Here is a 6,236-nt window from a genome sequence, read left to right on the forward strand (position 1 = left end):
CTCCCACAGTGACCCTCACTGACCCTCTCACAGTGCCCCTCCTCACTGACCCACAGTGCCCCTCCTGACTGACCCTCCCACAGCGCTCCCTCCTCACCACCCCTCCCATAGTGCTCCCTCCTCACCACCCCTCCCACAACGCTCTCTCCTCACCCCCCTCCCACAGTGCTCCCTCCTCACCACCCCTCCCACAACGCTCTCTCCTCACCCCCCTCCCACAGTGCTCCCTCCTCACCCTCTCCCACAGTACTCCCTCCTCACCCCCCTCCCACAGTGCTCCCTCCTCACCACCCCTCCCACAACGCTCTCTCCTCACCCCCCTCCCACAGTGCTCCCTCCTCACCACCTCCCACAGTGCTCCCTCCTCACCACCCCTCCCACAACGCTCTCTCCTCACCCCCCTCCCACAGTACTCCCTCCTCACCCTCTCCCACAGTACTCCCTCCTCACCCCCCTCCCACAGTGCTCCCTCCTCACCACCTCCCATAGTGCTCCTTCCTCACCACCCCTCCCACAACGCTCTCTCCTCACCCCCCTCCCACAGTGCTCCCTCCTCACCACCTCCCACAGTGCTCCCTCCTCACCACCTCCCACAGTGCTCCCTCCTCACCACCCCTCCCACAGCGCTCCTTCCTCACTGCCCCCTTTCTCCCCTCATTCCCCCAGCACACGAGACCCTTTCAGAAACTCGTCAGGCTGCATCTCGAGCAATGCATTCCGTTCTGGTCGCTCTGTTCCAGGAAGGTCGTGGAGGATTTCCAGAGGGTGCAGTGGAGGGTCACCAGGACGCTGCCTGGATTGGAGGGCATGTGTTTAGGGTGAGAAGGGCTGAGTGGAGTCCTGAAATAAGGGCGTTAATTCATGAGAATGAAAAGATACGCTTAGTGGTAGGAATGGGGTAAGTTACAGAGAATGGAAGCCAACACTAATCCTATGGATGTTACGGCAGCGAAAGGTGGGGTGGAGGGCGGCTGTGCAGGAGATGCTGGTGAAGACAACGTCAATGGTAGAGGACGAGAAACTCGTTCTGTGAAGGTGTTCTGGAACCCAGTCTACTACCTCATCCTGAATGCCAAGTGACCCAATCTTCTGGACCAGCCCCCAGGCAGCACCTCGTCAGGGCAGATGTTGTCCATGCCCCACCTGCATCAATTTTCCTGGTGACTTCCTTGAAAGGCTCTGTAAGATTGGCTAGACACGACCTAGCACGCACGAAGCCACCCTGATCATCCCTAATTAGTCCCCCTCTATCTAGATACTCCTACGTCCAGTCCCTCAGAATACCTTCCACAACTTTCCCGTACTCACGACCCTACAATTTCCCAGCTTTTTCTTGGAGCCTGTCTTGACATTTTTTTGTCTTTTTTATTCGATATCAAATATGTATCCGTGGCCTCACTGAAGTTTTACACAGCTACGTCAGTTTGAGGGGCTCATGTTTTGACCCTGATGCCTTCCCAGCCGGTGCAGGGACCGGGAGTCAGTCCACAGATGCCGCTTGAAGTGGGGAGGGAAGACCAACCTGTTCTGCAGATGTTGGAACAGCTGGCCCCGAGGAGTCCCCGGGGGGAGCAGCGCTTGTGCGTGCGTACGGTCCGCCCTGCGCCTAACTATTGTCTGAGTAGGGTCGCGAAGGAAGTGCGGAGAGTTTCGGAACGCGCTGTGCTCCGGGTCCGAAGTCGGACGTAAACACAAAAGATTTTACAGATGCTTGAAATCAGGAGTAATACACGCAAAATGCTGGAGGATCTCAGCAGGTCAGACAGTGTCTATGGGTCTGGGAACGTGCTGAGTCCCACCAGCATTTTGTGCCGGAGGAGGAACTCGATCACAGAGAAACAGACAAAATGCTGGAGGATCTCAGCAGGTCAGGCAGCGTCTATGGAAGAGAGTGAACAGTCGACGTTTCGGGCCGAGAGCTTTTTCATCCGGACTGCTGATTCTCGGCCCGAAACTGTTTACTCTTTTCTCGGCCCGAAACTGTTTACTCTTTTCTCGGCCCGCTGAGTTCCTCCAGCTCTGTGTGTGTGTTCCTTCCAGACATTGGCAGGAATTAAACCCAGATCGCTGGCGCTGTAAAGAATTGCGTTAACTTCGACGCTGCCGTCCCGCCCTGTAATTATCATTAGCTCATTAAGCTAATGATATCTAATCGCTTCTGCCTGCGCATGGTCCATATCCCTCCATTCCCTGCACACCCATGCGCGTATTTTCTAAAAGTCCCTTAAACGCCTCTACCTCAGGACGGGGCCTCTTCAGCACCTCCATTAAAGATGGCGAGGAATTCAAATAACGATCTCTCACTCAACGTCGGCAAAAGGGAAGAGCTGATTACTGACAACAGGAGGAGGAAAACGCAAGTCATGAGCCCAGTGGAAGGTTGAGAGGGTCAGAAACTTAAAGTTTCTGTAAGGTCCACGTAAGTGTCATCACAAATCACAACTGAGGTTCGCGTGGATTCGACATGTCGCCAAGAACTTCGATAGATGCACAGTACCTTACATTGGTACACCAGTGACCAGAACGAGAAAATGCGACAATTAGGACAATTCCCGGTCTGTCAAAGGGAAACCCTCCCCAGCTCCACATCTACATGGAGCGTTGTCGCAGGAAAGCAGAACCCACCAGCAAGGAGCTCTCTTCCCGCTACCACCATCGGGCTGGAGATACCGGAGCCCTGGGTGCCGGCCCGCCAGGGTCAGGAACAGTAGATAACTTCACTCACCACTACTCTGAACCGATCCGATCGATGACCAACAGACTCACTGTCTTCTTTTGCACCTTGGTTGCCTGCTTGTGTGCAGTTTTTGTAAAATTATATTATACTTTATTTCTTTCTTACTGTGAATGCCCACAGAAAATGAATACATAGGTACTTAGTAAATTTACTTTGAACTGTCATATCTGCCTCCACCACTACCCCTGGCTGTTTATTCGGGGCACCACCAAGCTCACAGTCAGCTTCTCGCCCCCTGTTATAAGACTACTGAGGTAAAGTAGATTTATTATCAAAGTGCATATGTGTGTGTGTGTCACCATAGACAACCATGGGATTCATTTTCTTGTGGGTAATCGTAGTGGACAGAAAGAAACACAATATAATCCATGAAAAACCGCACACAGGACAACAAAGAACCAACGTGAAATAGACAACAAACTGCAAGTACGAAAGAAACAAACTAATAATAAATATCAAGAACCTGAGATGAAGAGTCCTTGAAAGTGAGTCCACAGGCTGTGGGAACGGTTCAGTGATGGGGCGAGTGAAGTTCTCCCCTGGAATGGGGAGTGGAATGGGATTATTCCGAGAGCTGGCAGAGACTTGATGGGTATTATATTAGAGGCCATTAAAAACAATACCCCAGGATCAAAAAAAGCTGTAGAAAGTTGTAAACTCAGTCAGCTCCATCTTGCACACTAGCCTCCTCAGCACCCAGGACATCTTCAAAAGGCAATGCCTCAAAAAGGTGGTGCCCATGGTTAAGGATCCCCAACACCCAGAACATACACTCTTCTCATTGCTACCGTCAAGGAGGAAGGAAAGAGCCCGAAGACACACACTCAACGTTGTAGGAACAGCTTCTCCTTCTCTGCCAACAGCTTTCTGAATGAATATTGACACCACCTCACTGTTTTTTGTTTCTCTTTCCTTTCCTCTCTTTTTGCACTACTTAATTATTTTTAAAAATATTTTCTTATTGCAAATTATAGTTATTTATTATGATGTTTTGCAATTTACTGCTGCTGCAAAGACAACAAATTAAATGACAAATGTTTTGATATATGCCGGTGGTATTAAACCTGATTCAGATTTGGGACAGAACAGAAACTAAGCACAGTACAGGCCATTCGGCCCACAATTTTGTGCTGACCCTTTAACCTACTCCACAGTCAATCTAAACCTTTGCTTCCACCCAGCCTATGACCCTTTTTTCCTATATCCATGTGCCTATATGACCATGACATAGGAACAGAATAAGGCCATTCTGCCCATTGCATCTGCCCATGGCTGATTTAATATCCTTTTCTCTCCATAACCTTTGACCAGTCACAAACATATCAACCTCTGCTTTAAATATACTCTAACAAAGTGGCCTCCACAGCCACCTGTGGAAATGAGATCTACAGAGTCACTACTTTATGGCTAAAAAAAATTCCTCCTCACCTCTGTTCTAAATGGATGTCCCTCTAGTCTGAGGGTGTACCATCTGGTCCTAGACTCATCCTCCCTATATCCACTCTATTCAGACCTTTCAAAATTTGATAGGTTTCAATGAGATTCCCTCATAATTATTCTAAACACCAGCAAGTATAGAAACATGGTAAACCTGCAGCACAATACTGACTCTGTGGCCCACAATGCTGTGCTGAACATGTACTTACCTCGGCTTACCCATAACCCTCTTTCCATGTACCTATCCAGGAGTCTGTTAAGAGACCCTATCATATCTGCCCAGAGCCATCAAATGCTCCTCATATGTTAATTCTTTCATTCCTGAAATCATTCCTGTGAATCTCCTCTGAACCCTCTCCAATGTTGGCATATCTTTTCTTAGATAAGAGGCCCAAAACTGCTCACAATTCTCCAAGTGCAGTCTAACCAATGCCTTATAAAGCCTCAGTATTACATCCTTGCTCTTGTATTCTAGTCCTCTTGCAATGAATGCTAACATTGCATTTGCCTTCCTCACCATAGAACTTAACCTATGGTGAAGAAGGGGTTTCTGCACAATGACTCGCTAGTCCCTCTGCACCTCTGAATTTTTAGTTTTCTTTCCACTTAGAAACAGTCTATGCATTGATTCCTTCTACCAAAGTGCATAACCATATACTTCCCAACACTGTATTCAATTTGCAAATTCTTTGTCATTTCCCCTAATCTGTCTAGATCCTTGTGCAGACTCCCTGCTTTCTCAACACTACTTGTCTCTCTACCAATCATTGTATTGTCCACAAACTTGGACTCAAAGCCATCAATTGCAGCATCCGAATCACTCACGTATAACATGAAAAGAAGCACTCGCAATGCTGACCTCTAGTCACCGGCAGTCAACTAGAAAAGACCCTTTATTTCCACTCTTTGCCTTCTGCCAGTCAGCCAATCTTCTATTCATGCTAGTATCTTTCCTGTAATACCATGGATTCTTATCCTGCTATGCCGCCTCACGCGTGGCACCTTGTCAAGGGTCTTCTAAATATCCAACTACATAGCACCCACTGACTCTCCTTTGTCTATTTGTCTTCCTCACAGAATTCCAATTGATGTGTCAGGCAAGATTTCCCCTTTAGGAAACCATGCTGACTTTGGCCTATTTTATCATGTGCCTCCAAGTACCCTGAAACCTCATCCTTAATAATGGACTCCAACATCTTCCCAACCCCTGAAGTCATGCTAACCTCTCTATCAGTGACTCTGCATCTCTCTACTTCTCTGGGACCCCGTGCTTCTCTATCAGGGACTCTGCATCTCCCTCTGTCTGTTTGGGACCCCGTGCCTCTCTAGCAGGGACTCTGCATCTCTCTCTCTCTCTCTCTCTCTCTCCTGTCTCTCTGGGACCCCGTGCCTCCCTAGCAGTGACTGTGCATCTCTCTCTCTATAGAACACCATGCCTCTCTATCTGGGACTCTACATCTCTCTCTCTCTGTGGGACCCCGTGCCTCTTTATCAGGGACTCTGCATCTCTCTCTCTGGTACCCGTAACTCTTAATCAGTGACTCTGCATTTCCCCCCTCTCTCTCTCTCTCTCTCTCTCTCTCTCTCTCTCTCTCTCTGTCTCTCTGGGACCCTGTGCCTCTCCATCAGGGACTCTGCATCTCCCTCTGTCTCTTTGGGACTCCGTGCCTCTCTATCAGGGACTCTGCATCTCTCTATTCCTCTGGGACCCCGTGCCTCTCTATCAGTGATTCTGCATCTGTTTCTCTCTCTCTATGACCCCGTGCCTCTCTAGCAGGGACTCTGCATCTCTCTCTCTCTCTCTCTCTCTCTCTCTCTCTCACTGGGACCCCGTGCCTCTCTATCAGAGACTCTGCATCTCTCTCTCTGGTACCCGTAACTCTTAATCAGTGACTCTGCATTTCCCCCCCTCTCTCTCTCTCTCTCTCTGTCTCTCTGGGACCCCGTGCCTCTCCATCAGGGGCTCTGCATCTCCCTCTGTCTCTTTGGGACCCCGTGCCTCTCTATCAGGGACTCTGCATCTCTCTTTCTCTCTCTGGGACCCCGTGCCTCTCTATCAGGG

The sequence above is a fragment of the Hypanus sabinus genome (assembly GCF_030144855.1).
Source record: "Hypanus sabinus isolate sHypSab1 chromosome 1 unlocalized genomic scaffold, sHypSab1.hap1 SUPER_1_unloc_6, whole genome shotgun sequence".
Classification (NCBI taxonomy): domain Eukaryota; kingdom Metazoa; phylum Chordata; class Chondrichthyes; order Myliobatiformes; family Dasyatidae; genus Hypanus; species Hypanus sabinus.